The sequence below is a fragment of the Prunus avium genome, chromosome 6, assembly GCF_965620075.1.
Source record: "Prunus avium chromosome 6, drPruAviu1.hap1.1, whole genome shotgun sequence".
Lineage (NCBI taxonomy): Eukaryota > Viridiplantae > Streptophyta > Magnoliopsida > Rosales > Rosaceae > Prunus > Prunus avium.
The window spans coordinates 20,873,886-20,889,569 of NC_142289.1; the positions used below are offsets into that span (position 1 = coordinate 20,873,886).

Genomic DNA, 15,684 nt, shown 5'->3' on the forward strand with positions numbered 1-15,684 from the left:
GATGCACTTCACTAATGCATACAACACTTGCATTATAAAATCTGAATTGGTTGATGCACTTCACCAATAGATCCCACCAGCAGCCCTAGCTCATCTTCATGTCACCATGACCAAGCTTCCAACCAGAAATGATAGCTCATACCTAGCTCACCATGACCAAGCATCCAACCAGCACATGCTGAGGTCAGCATAACCAGCAACTTCAAGGGCTTACAAATTGGGCTTCTCTTAATCAAATTAGGACTTTAAGCTCTCGAAATTGAAGTTCAGAATGTCTTCTTTCCAGCCATATGTCATTTGGGCCAATCCAAGGTCGGAGGAGGAAGTTAAGGCCAAAACAAATTGCTAACTCATTTTGTGCGCTGATAAAATCCATCCTGAGCATGGCTCTGTGTTTGCTAGGTAACAGACTCCATATTTATCCAATGGGGCTGAATTTTGGATATGTTATAGTACACACCCATTGGAACAACTTTCATGAAGAATGCTGCCTCATCCGAGCTGTGTAGGTTGCTGAAACAAAGCTTGCAATATGACCTACGGAACTGGACTGGCAGGGGGCTGTAGCCAAAATGAGTTTGTCTTTTAAGCTCTTCTTCCATTCATCCAAATTAGGCCTTAACATGCTTGAATTGCATGAATTATGCTCTCTTGCTCTATTGGCCTACAAAACACACAAAGGGAGGGAAATAACTTAGAATTATAGGAACTAAGCAAAAGAAGTAAGTAAATTGGGCATGTATATGTATGAAATTATGAGCTTAACACACCCCCAAACTTAGATTTTGCTAGTCCTCGAGCAAAACAAAAGAGAAACAAAGATAAAAACAAAACAAGAAGTTAACTAGACCACTTTCGTAGGTAACTCGATTGCATTGAGCGTATGCAACAAGCCTTTAAACCTCTAGGCATCCCTAGTAGGAGGAGTTGTGTCTCCTGAGGGTTTAACAGATACGATACCCACAAACGTTTTTCTAACTCTACAAAACAAAATGGTTAGAAAAACAACTTTGAAATCAACTAATGAAAATGAAAGAAAGTTTTAGTCATACCTCCAACACCATAGAGTTGCCAAGATAGGTCATCAATCAGTGTGTACAAGTGGAAGCTATAGCTCAAAGGCACACAGTTTCAAAGCAAGCACACTCAAACCTTGAATAGAGAACATGCTTCGACTCTAATTCTCACAGATAACACTTAATCACTCAGAACCTATGTTTTAATTCTCTCAAGAAAGCATAAGTGAGTGTATGAAATAGAAGCACAAATTTGGTTAGATCTCATGAAAGGAATTAAATACTAAGAATAGAGATACACACATACTTACCAGCACCCATGAATACATCCTCAAAGATCAGCTAGGTCTTTCACAATGTTGTAATGAAAGGCTAAGGTTTAGGGGAAATGGAAGAATTGGAAGGAAAAACAAATAACTTAAGAACATACCAAGGTTGCATGCTTCATTAATCTGCAAGGCATCATTGATTTAGATTGGCATGGCAGCAAACTTCATGGTATCTCCTGGCATAGACTTTATTTTTCACACTTAGATCAAATCGAAACACTTTCATCTTCGTTGATTTGATCTGCATCTTCATTAACTTCATTGCACAGATTCACATCATCTTTATTTAGGTACATGGCTGCAACTTCCTTGCTTCAAACTTTATCTTGGCACACCTTGGTATATTTCTAAGCTATAGGGTATGGCTACAATAGGTCAAGTATCTCAGATTGAGATACAAAGGTAGGGAAATGATGAGGGTGATAGAAGAAAAGGCTTTAAGTGTTTGGCTTCAAGAGGGTTGATGGAACACACATATAGGTAGGGTGAAAAGAAAGCACATAGAATGGTTATGCACACATAGCCTAGCATCACTTCAATGAGTTCATTCATGAATGAGAGCAAGCACATGATATCTGCAAAAGAGAATCATCCTTAGTATTCAATCAAAATGGAATAATGAGATCAATTAGAGTGAATTGAAGAAAATAAGTATGGATGAGAAATAGAACACTTTAAACCCTCTCAAGAAAGCAATTAGGCTCGATATAGCTCACTAGGGTAGTCTCCACTATTTTCCTTCAAGAATTTGAGCGTGGTACTTTAGCCACCAGAATTCTAAGAGCAAAAGCTTTGTGAAGTGCAAAATTCTGATATGAAAACCTCAAATAGCAGCTCCATAGCATTGATTGTATGACATTCTTTAAAAAAAATAAAAATAAAAAATAAAAAAAATAAAAAAAATAAAAAATAAAATTGTGACAAGAGAACGAAAATTGAAAACACAAATGGATAAGAAAATTGAAATTGAAAACCTTCCCCCCAGACCTGAATTGAACATTGTCCTCAATGTGAAAGCATACAAAAGATGATTGAGAACAAACAAATGATAAAGGGAAAAGTTTAGAAGAAGGTTTAGGAAAAATAAAAAATAAAAAAAATGAATATATAAGCAACTCATGGATGACCAGTTAAGGGCCTCAGAAAACACAGCCAGGGGATCCGGGAAGGTTGGAGGGGTCACAATGGTCCCGCTTAAAACCCAAACTTCTTAGACACCGAAGGTGTCGCCTAAAGAACTCCTAGACACTGTATTGACGGAAGTGCTCACTGGAGTTACCATAAGTTAGCTCATATGAAAAATCTTTTTAATTTTTTTTATTTTTTTATTTTTTTTAAATTTTTATATAAAAAAAAAAAAACAGAAATTTAAAATAATAACAAGTAAAGAGAAAGGATTGAAATGCTCCCCCTTGATGCGATTAGGTCGATTGCTACCAAGCACCTTCTTCTTGAACACATGGGTTGCCTCCCAAGAAGCGCCTTAGTTACTGTCTTGGCAAGACATTGTGCAATCAGCTAAGTTGATGGTACGAAGGGAAGTTGATCTACCACATGGCCAGTTTGGATGCCAGCTGAAACTCCCTCATAGAATGGCTTTAAACGTTGTCCATTTACTTTGAAAGTCGAGCCATCTTTAGGGTTTTGAATCTCCACAGCTCCATAGGGAGAAACATTGACCACGGTGAATGGGCCTTGCCATCTAGACTTCAATTTTCCTGGAAAGAGACGCAAACGTGAGTTAAACAAAAGAACTGACATACCTTTGGAGAACTCTTTCCGTTGAATGTTTCTGTCATGGTAACTCTTGGTTCGTTCTTTGTAAAGCTTTGCATTCTCATAAGACTCATGTCTAATTTCTTCCAATTCATTCAGCTGAAACTTTCTTGCATGGCCTGCCTTGTCTAGATCAAAATTTAACTTCTTGATGGCCCAAAAAGCATTGTGTTCAAGCTCCATTGGCAGGTGACAAGCTTTCCCAAACACAAGACGATAAGGGCTCATTCCAATAGGAGTCTTATATGCTGTCCTATAAGCCCATAATGCATCATTGAGCTTGGCTGCCCAATCTTTCCTTGTATTGTTCACCACCTTCTCCAGGATGTGCTTAATTTCTCTATTGCTTATTTCCACTTGACCAGAAGTTTGCGGATGATATGGTGTAGAGACTCGATGGGTGATGTTGTACTTCTTCATGAGTGCTTCGAATGGCTTGTTACAGAAGTGGCTGCCTCCATCACTAATGACAGCCCTTGGAGTACCAAACCTTGTGAAAATATTATCCTTCAAGAACTTCAGCACCACCTTATAATCATTGGTTTTGGTGGCTATGGCTTCCACCCATTTAGACACATAATCAACAGCAACAAGTATGTAAGTATAACCAAAGGAAGATGGGAATGGTCCCATGAAATCAATACCCCACACATCGAAGAGCTCCACAACAAGTATGTTATTCAATGGCATTTCATTCCTGCGACTTATGTTCCCCATCCTTTGGCACCTATCACACTTAACACAAAAATTAAATGCATCTTTAAATAGAGTGGGCCAAAAGAAACCAGATTGCAGAATTTTAAGTGCTGTTTTCTTAGCTCCAAAGTGACCTCCACAGGCCAATTCGTGGCTATGCCTAAGTATGCTTTCTTGCTCTTCTTCTGGAACACATCTTCTGATGAGTTGATCCGGGCAATGCTTGAATAAGAAAGGTTCATCCCATACATAATGTTTCACCATGGAAAAGAACTTCTTCTTATCCTGAGAAGTTAGATCATTTCTAAGAACACCACAAGCAAGATAATTAACAAAATCAGCATACCATGGCTCTTTGACTTGGGCAGCATATAGTTGTTCATCAGGGAAAGTCTCATTCAAGGGTAGCACAGCTCCTCCTTTTTCTTCAACCACAATTCTGCTCAAATGATCAGCTACCACATTCTCACATCCCTTCTTATCTCGAATCTCCAAATCGAATTCTTGCAGCAAGAGAATCCATCTAATCAAGCGTGGTTTGGCATCCTTCTTAGTGAGCAAGTATCTAAGGGCTGCATGGTCAGAATAAACAATTACTTTAGAACCAACAAGGTAAGAACGAAATTTTTCTAAAGCAAAAACCACAGCAAGCAACTCCTTCTCTGTTGTGGAGTAGTTGATTTGAGCATCATTCAAGGTCCGGCTAGCATAATGAATCACATGGGGCAGCTTGTTCTTCTTTTGACCTAAAACTGCACCAATAGCAAAGTCAGAGGCATCACACATTATTTCAAATGGTAAAGACCAATCCGGAGCTATGATAATAGGGGCTGAAGTTAGCTCCCTCTTCAAGGTAGAAAAAGCTTCCATGCAAGCTTCATTAAACTCAAAAACAGCATCCTTAGCAAGGAGATTACACAATGGCCTTGTAATGCTTGAGAAATTTTTGATGAACCTTCTATAGAATCCAGCATGACCTAGAAAGCTTCTAATTCCTTTAACAGAGGTAGGGGGTGGAAGATTTGAGATGAGGTCGATCTTGGCTTTATCCACTTCGATTCCCTTGCTTGAAATCACATGGCCTAGTACAATGCCTTGTCTCACCATGAAGTGACACTTCTCCCAATTCAAAATCAGATTTGTTTCCTGGCATCTTTTAAGCACTAGAGACAAGTGGTGAAGACAATTATCAAAAGAGGAACCAAAAACTGAAAAATCATCCATAAATACCTCAATGAATCGTTCCACCATATCTGAAAAGATTGACATCATGCATCTTTGGAAAGTTGCTGGGGCATTGCATAAACCGAATGGCATCCTTCTATAAGCAAACGTACCAAATGGGCATGTGAATGTGGTTTTCTCTTGGTCTTCCGGAGCAATGGGAATTTGATTATAACCTGAAAAACCATCAAGAAAACAATAGTAAGCATGGCCAGATAAACGTTCAAGCATTTGATCAATAAAAGGTAAGGGGAAATGATCTTTTCTAGTGGATGTGTTCAACTTCCTGTAATCAATGCAAACTCTCCAACCAGTGACAGTTCGTGTAGGAACTAGCTCATTCTTCTCATTCTTCACAACGGTGATTCCGGACTTCTTTGGAACAACTTGCACAGGGCTCACCCACTTAGAATCTGAAATTGGGTAGATGATTCCTACATCGAGTAGCTTTAAAACTTCAGCTCTAACCACCTCTTTCATGTTGGGATTTAGCCTCCTTTGGGCATCACGAGATGGTTTGCTGTCTTCTTCCATTAAAATCCGGTGCATGCACATGCTTGGACTAATTCCTTTGATGTCTGCTATGGTCCACCCAATGGCTGTTTTATGCTCTTTTAGAACTTTAATTAAGCTCTCTTCTTCATGTGAGGAGAGACCTGCAGCAATTATAACAGGGAGAGTTTCGTTAGCACCCAAATATGTATATTTAAGATTATTGGGAAGAGGTTTAAGTTCTAGCTTTGGTGGGATGACAATGGATGGCTCCAATTTCGTGGATGATGGTCCAAGAGGCTCGATTGGTGGCCTAAAGGATGGTGGGTATGGCGGAAACACTTCTAAGGCAGCCACCACTTCTTGGAACTCCGGTTCACAAAGATCTTCCTCTTCTTGTGTTAAGACAGCTTCTAGAGCATCATTAGACTTTCTCTGCAAAATTTTGGAATAAACCTCATGATCCACAACATCAATTGAAAAGCAAGAATCAAGAGAGATAGAAGGTTGAGATAGAGCATTAAGCATTTTAAATTCAACAGTTTCACCCAAAACAGTCATGGAGAGAGTGCTATCTTTCACTTTGATGATTGTGTCTGCAGTGGCCATGAATGGCCTGCCTAGGAGAATGGGATCAACACGATCTCCATTTGGATTGTCTTCCATGTCCATCACTACAAAATCAGCAGGGAGAATTAGTGTATTAACTTGAACTAGAATATCTTCTACAATACCTTTTGGATATTTTATAGAATGATCAGCTAGTTCAAGTCGCATTGAAGTCTTCTTCATCCCTTCTAAGCCAAGCTCTTGATAAACTGAATATGGCAAAACATTGATGCTTGCTCCCAAGTCCAACATGGCTCTTCCAACCTTCTTGCCTCCAATGTTAATGGGAATGTCAAAGCTGCCAGGATCATCTAGTTTTGGTGGAAGCTTCCTTTGCAATACAGCACTTACATTCTGGTCGAGCTTTACTCCTTCATTTGGAGCGAAATTGAGCTTGTGAGTTTTCAAGTCCTTGATGAATTTTCCATATGCAGGAATCTGTTCAATAAGATCAAGCAAAGGCAAATTGATATTAACTTTACTCAAAATATCATAAATCTCTTTAAAAGCCTTATCTTGCTTTGCTTTCTTAAGACGGCCTGGAAATGGAATCTGTGGAACATATGGAGCGGGTGGCACGTATCTATCTTCTTGAAGATGTGGTGGCACAAATTTGTCATCCCTTTTATGCAATTGGAATTGATCGGATTTCTGAGAATCTGATTTGGCCTTAGGAGCAGATTGAGAAGTTTTGAGTTGTTCTCCTTCCGTGGCCATGGTCTCCTCCTCTTCATTTTCTACAATCACAACATCATTTGAAAGATTAGAATCATCTTTATTATCAATGATCTTACCTGATCTGAGCACATGAATGGCCTTGGCTTCTGGGTTCTTTGGATTGATCTCAGTTTGGCTTGGCCATTTCCCAGGCACTCTTTGAGTTATTTCAGCAGCTATTTGGCCTAATTGGACTTCCAATTTGGAGATGGCAGCTTGTGTAGTTTGCTGAAAATTGGATTGGTTGATTGCCATCTGCTTCACTATATCTTCCAATGATGATGATGATTGTTGTGGCCTTTGGAATGAAGGGGGATTTGCTTGATTCTGGGTATTTCTCCATGAAAAGTTTGGATGATTCCTCCAACCTGGATTATAACTTTGAGAGTATGGATCATTTCTTGGACCTTGGTTGTAGGAATTTACCAACTTAGCTTGCTCTTGCACAAATTCTGGATATCCAGCCCCAAGTGGACAAGCTGTGGTAGCATGGTCATGAGATTCACAAATGCTACACACTTCCTTCGGAGGGCTTCTTGAGTTTAATGCAAGAAGAGCATCTAGCTTTTGTTCCAGTTTTGAAATCTGCACACTAGAAGCATCATTAGAACCACTAATAACACGTTTACCTCTTGTATCCGTATGTTGGGTCTCCATTGCTATCTCCTCAAAGAGTTCGTACGTTTCTTCTGGAGTTTTGGTTTTAAAAGAACCACCTGCAAAATTGGTGACTATATTATGACTAGAAGGGGTTAGTCCTTTATAAAACATACGCATTTGAAGCTTCAATGGAATCCCATGATGAGGACATTGGTTGAGCAACCCATTGAATTTCTCCCATGCTTCACAAAACGATTCATCATCTTGCTGTGCAAATAACAAGATCTTGTCCCTAAGCATGTCGGTCTTTTGCGTGGAGAAGTATTTTTCCAGGAACTTCTTTTGAATGGCAGACCATGTAGTGAGTGAACCAGGCTTCAAAGAATTCAACCAATACTTCGCCTTATCCTTTAAAGTGTATGGAAACACTCTCATTCGAAGTTGATCTTCTGTCACACCTGTCAAGGGAAAAGAACTCACAACATTAAAAATATCCTTTATATGAGTCAATGGATCTTCATTAGGTAAACCATAAAAGGAAGGCAGCATATTAAGATGAGAAGATTTAAGCTCATAATTTCGAGCTACAGTGGGCAGCAAAATGCTTGAAGGAGATGCTGGAATTGTTGGGATATCAAGTTCTCCCATGAACTCAATGGCAGCCATCATTTCTTCTTCTTCTTGGTCTGAACTTGCTTCCGAATTTGAAAGTGAAGAACCGGGAAGTTCAGTGTGGAGAGCAAGACTTGTAAATGTAGCAAGAGCTTGCTCTTTTGCAGTTGACAACTCCCTTTCTAGACGATTCTGAATTTCAGAGGTCACTCGTCTGGGTTGCAATGATGGTCCTGCGTTCAAAGATCTAGAACGTTGGAACGAAGACCTCACTTGTTCAAGTAATGGATTTTTAGACATAAACTACCTGAAACAGAAAATTAAATTAATTAGAAACACTAAAAAGAATAGGGTAACCTTGGGCACATAACCAGGGAAGAACTTTCGTTCAGTCCCCGGCAACGGCGCCAAAATTTGTTGTTAATATTATGTTAACTCGCAATTGTACGGGGCAATTAGTAGTATAGCAAGACAAGTACGAGGTCGTACCCACGAAGACTGAGAAGTTAAAACTAGTTATGTACTTAGATTACCAAATTCAAGAAAGTAGGAGGTTATGTCTAAAACAGAATTTAAAACAAGAGTGGTTGTGATTGTTGAACAAAAGAAGCAAAATGAAATTGCAAACAAAAACAAGTAAACAAATGTAACAAAGAGTGGTTTTAAGAGTTGGAAAACAGATTTTGAGACTAGGGCATTCGAATCACCATAACAATTCAATTCTGGGTTATAAAGATTCAAGTAACAAGTCTAATTCAGATTCAAAGATTGATTCTAGCTAAAGTATGATTAGGCCATGGTGTTTGGTCCTAACCTTGTGTTCCTAATTCCCTAATTTGATCATTTGTTGTCTAACCTAAAATTAAGCATTAGGAACCCATTAAGCATAGAAGAACATTTTAAACAACCAAGTATGTATCTAATCCCTGTTGTCGAATGTCCATACATACTCTTCCTATTCATAGTTCAATTCGAATTAAAGCATGGTGTATACTCTTAATTCAAACCAAGATAGTTAACAAACAAGTTCTAATGGTGATCAATCATTCAAACAAGCATGTTAACTTATAAGCATAATGAATAAGAACATGAATCATGAATCAAACTTGAAACTCCAAACTTATAAACCCAGAATATTCATGTTAGGTTACATCGAAGCCCTAGTTATGGATTTAGCTACTCATAATGGAAAAGAGACTTGAACAGAAATGAGAAAACATAATGAATACAATAAGAGTAGAAAAACCCTTTTTCTGAAGTTCTTGTGGTGTCCAAGGCTTCTCCAAGTGCTTCTCCACTTCTAATGCTTCTCCAAGAGCTTCCCCACTTCTAGAAAGATGTATGAAGGATATGGAGGTGATTTGGGATGAGTTTGAGTGAGTGGTGATGGCTAAGGAAGATGAAATTCGTAGGGAAATGGAAGAGAGGTTTGCTGGAGTTGTTTTGGTGATTGTTGGAGTGTTTGGGATTTTGAGAGTGTTTGAGGATGGTTGGAGTGAATTGTGGGGGTTGTGAATCTCAGGATTTGTTGTGTCTTGAATGTGGAATGGATGTGGTATTTATAGGGAGAGGGGAGTGACAAATCTGAATTCAATATGGCTAATGCATACAACACTTGCATTATAAAAGATGAATTGGTTGATGCACTTCACTAATGCATACAACACTTGCATTATAAAATCTGAATTGGTTGATGCACTTCACCAATAGATCCCACCAGCAGCCCTAGCTCATCTTCATGTCACCATGACCAAGCTTCCAACCAGAAATGATAGCTCATACCTAGCTCACCATGACCAAGCATCCAACCAGCACATGCTGAGGTCAGCATAACCAGCAACTTCAAGGGCTTACAAATTGGGCTTCTCTTAATCAAATTAGGACTTTAAGCTCTCGAAATTGAAGTTCAGAATGTCTTCTTTCCAGCCATATGTCATTTGGGCCAATCCAAGGTCGGAGGAGGAAGTTAAGGCCAAAACAAATTGCTAACTCATTTTGTGCGCTGATAAAATCCATCCTGAGCATGGCTCTGTGTTTGCTAGGTAACAGACTCCATATTTATCCAATGGGGCTGAATTTTGGATATGTTATAGTACACACCCATTGGAACAACTTTCATGAAGAATGCTGCCTCATCCGAGCTGTGTAGGTTGCTGAAACAAAGCTTGCAATATGACCTACGGAACTGGACTGGCAGGGGGCTGTAGCCAAAATGAGTTTGTCTTTTAAGCTCTTCTTCCATTCATCCAAATTAGGCCTTAACATGCTTGAATTGCATGAATTATGCTCTCTTGCTCTATTGGCCTACAAAACACACAAAGGGAGGGAAATAACTTAGAATTATAGGAACTAAGCAAAAGAAGTAAGTAAATTGGGCATGTATATGTATGAAATTATGAGCTTAACAGTTACCCATGTTTTGGGCTCGATCCGACACCAATTGGTGTTCCAAATTGGACAATTCAAGTTCAACGGTAGTTCGTTCCTAATTGCAGTGGTTGGTGTATTCCATACTTCTAGCGTTTGGATTTCACTCAAAACTCACCAAATGACTCCTCCCACCAAATTATGATGTTGCCCAAGTTTTGGGCTCGATCCGAAATCAATAGGTGTCCCAAATTGGACAATTCAAGTTCAACGGCAGTTCGTTCCTAACTGGGGTGGTTGGTGTATTCCATACTTCTAGCGATTGGATTTCACTCAAAACTCACCAAATGACTCCTCCCACCATATTATGATGTTGCCCAAGTTTGGGGCTCGATCCGAAATCAATAGGTGTGAGAAATTGGACAATTCAAGTTCAACGGCAGTTCGTTCCTAATTGGAGTGGTTGGTGTATTCCATACTTCTAGCGATTGGATTTCACTCAAAACTCACCAAATGACTCCTCCCACCATATAATGATGTTGCCCAAGTTTTGGGCTCGATCCGAAATCAATAGGTGTTCCAAATTGGACAATTCAAGTTCAACGGCAGTTCGTTCCTAATTGCAGTGGTTGGTGTATTCCATACTTCTAGCGATTGGATTTCACTCAAAACTCACCAAATGACTCCTCCCACCGTATTGTGATGTTGCCCAAGTTTTGGGCTCGATCCGAAATCAATAGGTGTGAGAAATTGGTCAATTCAATTTCAACGACAGTTCGTTCCTAATTGGTGTGGTTGGTGTATTCCATACGTCTAGCGATTAGATTTCACTCAAAACTCACCAAATGACTCCTCCCACCATATTATGATGTTGCCCATGTTTTCGGCTCGATCCGAAATCAATAGGTTTGAGAAATTGGACAATTCAAGTTGAACGGCAGTTCGTTCCTAATTGGAGTGGTTGGTGTATTCCATACTTCTAGCGATTTGATTTCCCTCAAAACTCACCAAATGACTCCTCCCACCATATTGTGATGTTGCCCAAGTTTTGGGCTCGATCCGAAATCAATAGGTGTGAGAAATTGGTCAATTCAATTTCAACGACAGTTCGTTCCTAATTGGTGTGGTTGGTGTATTCCATACGTCTAGCGATTAGATTTCACTCAAAACTCACCAAATGACTCCTCCCACCATATTATGATGTTGCCCATGTTTTCGGCTCGATCCGAAATCAATAGGTTTGAGAAATTGGACAATTCAAGTTGAACGGCAGTTCGTTCCTAATTGGAGTGGTTGGTGTATTCCATACTTCTAGCGATTTGATTTCCCTCAAAACTCACCAAATGACTCCTCCCACCATATTGTGATGTTGCCCAAGTTTTGGGCTCGATCCGAAATCAATAGGTGTGAGAAATTGGTCAATTCAATTTCAACGACAGTTCGTTCCTAATTGGTGTGGTTGGTGTATTCCATACGTCTAGCGATTAGATTTCACTCAAAACTCACCAAATGACTCCTCCCACCATATTATGATGTTGCCCATGTTTTCGGCTCGATCCGAAATCAATAGGTTTGAGAAATTGGACAATTCAAGTTGAACGGCAGTTCGTTCCTAATTGGAGTGGTTGGTGTATTCCATACTTCTTGCGATTTGATTTCACTCAAAACTCACCAAATGATTCCTCCCACCATATTTTGATGTTGCCCAAGTTTTGGGCTCGATCCGAAATCCATAGGTGTTCCAAATTGGACAATTCAAGTTCAACGGCAGTTCGTTCCTAACTGGAGTGGTTGGTGTATTCCATACTTCTAGCGATTGGATTTCACTCAAAACTCACCAAATGACTCCTCCCACCATATTTTGATGTTGCCCAAGTTTTGGGCTCGATCCGAAATCAACAGGTGTGAGAAATTGGTCAATTCAATTTCAACGACAGTTCGTTCCTAATTGGAGTGGTTGGTGTATTCCATACGTCTAGCGATTAGATTTCACTCAAAACTCACCAAATGACTCCTCCCACCATATTATGATGTTGCCCATGTTTTCGGCTCGATCCGAAATCAATAGGTGTGAGAAATTGGACAATTCAAGTTCAACGGCAGTTCGTTCCTAATTGGAGTGGTTGGTGTATTCCATACTTCTTGCGATTTGATTTCACTCAAAACTCACCAAATGACTCCTCCCACCATATTTTGATGTTGCCCAAGTTTTGGACTCGATCCGAAATCCATAGGTGTTCCAAATTGGACAATTCAAGTTCAACGGCAGTTCGTTCCTAACTGGAGTGGTTGGTGTATTCCATACTTCTAGCGATTGGATTTCACTCAAAACTCACCAAATGACTCCTCCCACCATATTGTGATGTTGCCCAAGTTTTGGGCTCGATCCGAAATCAATAGGTGTGAGAAATTGGTCAATTCAGTTTCAACGAGAGTTCGTTCCTAATTGGAGTGGTTGGTGTATTCCATACGTCTAGCGATTAGATTTCACTCAAAACTCACCAAATGACTCCTCCCACCATATTATGATGTTGCCCATGTTTTCGGCTCGATCCGAAATCCATAGGTGTGAGAAATTGGACAATTCAAGTTCAACGGCAGTTCGTTCCTAATTGGAGTGGTTGGTGGATTCCATACTAATCGGTGCATATTTACATATTACTTTGTACCCTTTTAACTTATGATTTGGTTATATTTTTGAGTTAAACTTGTGCTTTTAATAAGTTTTGAGTTTGTTTCAGTGTTATAAGCTTGAGACTCACTAATTGCATTTTGGAGACAAGTTAGCTCAAAACGGTGTCTGCAGGTCAGTCAACTTCATGGATTGGACTGTACTTTCTCAAGAAGAACCAGATGATGAGCCATACATAATTGGAAAGATACGGAAGTCTAGTTTCTGTATAATTTTACGGTTCATGATTCCGAGTCTTCTAGAGAAAGTTATACATATTTTGGCAACTGAAGGTCAAATTCGGCAGTATCTGCGTTACTGGTCCAAAAATCACATTTGAAGGGCTTTCCGATTTTTCCTTGAGCTGGGCTGCATATGCTTGGAAAAATAAGACAAAGAGCTTCAAGATCCATATTTTTCCAGATTTTTCAGATTGGAGCCACAAGCCCAAAACGAGCCCACAAGCTGGCTGCAATGCATTGTCATGCATGACATATGCATGATGAAGTGTTGTTGATTGTGGGAAAGTTTGGTGAAGCATATTCAATACCTATTTTTGAGCAAAATTTTGCAGCAGCCAAATGAATTAATTGAAGTTGAAGTGGGGGTGCAACACTAAGCCTAAAGACAAGAGGAATTGTTTTCAAATGCAATTGTGTGTTAGGTTAAGTTGGTGGATTAAGTGTAGTGTGTTAGGTGAAGTTAGTGTGTTTAGATAATTCAATTGTATAATTCAGATTTTCAACTTCCTTAGGCCTATAAATAGTGAGGTTTCCTAAGCTTGTAAACACACCCCAAGGGGGGGAGCTCTCAAACACTTCTCTAGAGCTCCCTTCCCTTCTCTCCCTCAAATTCTCTTAATTTTGCTTTCTAGTTCTCAATTCTAGCTTTCCTTTTGCTTCTTAGTTGTAATTTATTTTTCTTTGTTATGTAAATTCTTTTCTTAAGTTTTCAAGTTGAATTAGTTTCCAAGTTTCAATTATGGTTTTTGTTCTTATTCATTATGCTTATAAGTTAATATGCTAGTTTGAATGATTGATCACCATTTAGGCTTGCATGTTAAGAGTATACACCATGCTTTAATTCGAATTGAACTATGAATAGGAAGAGTATGTATGGACATTCGACAACAGGGATTAGATACATACTTGGTTGTTTAAAATGTTCTTCTATGCTTAATGGGTTCCTAATGCTTAATTTTAGGTTAGACAACAAATGATCAAATTAGGGAATTAGGAACACAAGGTTATGACCACACACCATGGCTTAATCATACTTTAGCTAGAATCAATCCATTAATCTAAATTGAACTTGGGAACTTATTTGCTTGAGTTACTTATTTCTTTCTTCCTTGTTTTATGTTCTTTGTTTTTGTTTCTATTTTGTGTAGGGAAACTAAATTGGATCATTCAATCACCAATCCCTGTGGAATCGACCTCGCACTTACATATGCTATACTACCAACGGTTCGTGCACTTGCGAGTATCACAAGTTGAGGATGCAGCTTAATCCATTTTGGTGGAGCTAAATCTACACAACAAGTTTTTGGCGCCGTTGCCGGGGATCGGTAACATTGTTTGATTCTATTTGGCTTTCCTACTTTAATTTTTTTTTTCTTAACTGGACAATTTCAAGTTTTAAAGTTAATGACGTTAATGGACAAGTTGTGTTTGTAGTCCAACAGAAAAGGACAATTGCCCAACAAGCAAGAGAACTGGGTTTAAGTCCCAGCTTACACAACCCATTGGTGCTTGTTGCTTTGAAGCATGGAATTGGACTTGTGTTGATTTTTCCTTTTCATTTTTAGTTTTTTTTTATATATTTCATAATCCTTTAATTCCGTTTCAAGTTTTTGTGTGTGTTTGTTTTAGCAATGTAAATAGCTCAATAAAAATGGAGAGAGATGGCAACTTCAAAGATAGGAAGTGTGGAGTAGTGGGAGAAGTCGCGACCTCCAAATGCATCACGCTCGACCTAATCGCTTCAAGGGGGAGCATTTCAATCCTTTCTCTTTACTTGTTAATATTTTAAATTTCTGTTTTTTTTAAAAAAAAAATTTTAAAAAATAAAAAATTTAAAAATTTAAAAAGATTTTTCATATAAGCTGACTTATGGTAACTCCAGTGAGCACTTCCGTCAATACAATGTCTAGGAGTTCTTTAGGCGACACCTTCGGTGTCTAAGAAGTTTGGGTTTTAAGCGGGACCATTGTGACCCCTCCAACCTTCCCGGATCCCCTGGCTGTGTTTTCTGAGGCACTTAACTGGTCATCCGTGAGTTGCTTATATATTCATTTTTTTTTTCTTTCTAAACCTTCTTCTTAACTTTTCCCCTTATCATTTACATGTTCTCAATCATCTTTACTTTGCTTTAACGTTGAGGACAATGTTCAATTCAGGTCTGGGGGGAAGGTTTTCAATTTCAATTTTCTTATCCATTTGTGTTTTCAATTTTCGTTCTCTTGTCACTAATTTTTTTTTTTAAGAATGTCATACAATCAATGCTATGGAGCTGCTATTTGAGGTTTTCATATCAGAATTTTGCACTTCACAAAGCTTTTGCTCTTAGAATTCTG

The 15,684-nt window shown here is 38.9% G+C and overlaps 1 non-coding gene across 1 annotated transcript; it reads left to right on the forward strand.

The window, feature by feature from the left end:
- The first annotated feature begins 7,652 nt into the window (after positions 1-7,652).
- Positions 7,653-7,759, forward strand: LOC148293811 (small nucleolar RNA R71). Its single transcript, XR_015836854.1, has one exon. It is a non-coding gene; the product is annotated as a small nucleolar RNA R71 (small nucleolar RNA).
- Positions 7,760-15,684: the final 7,925 nt, after the last annotated feature.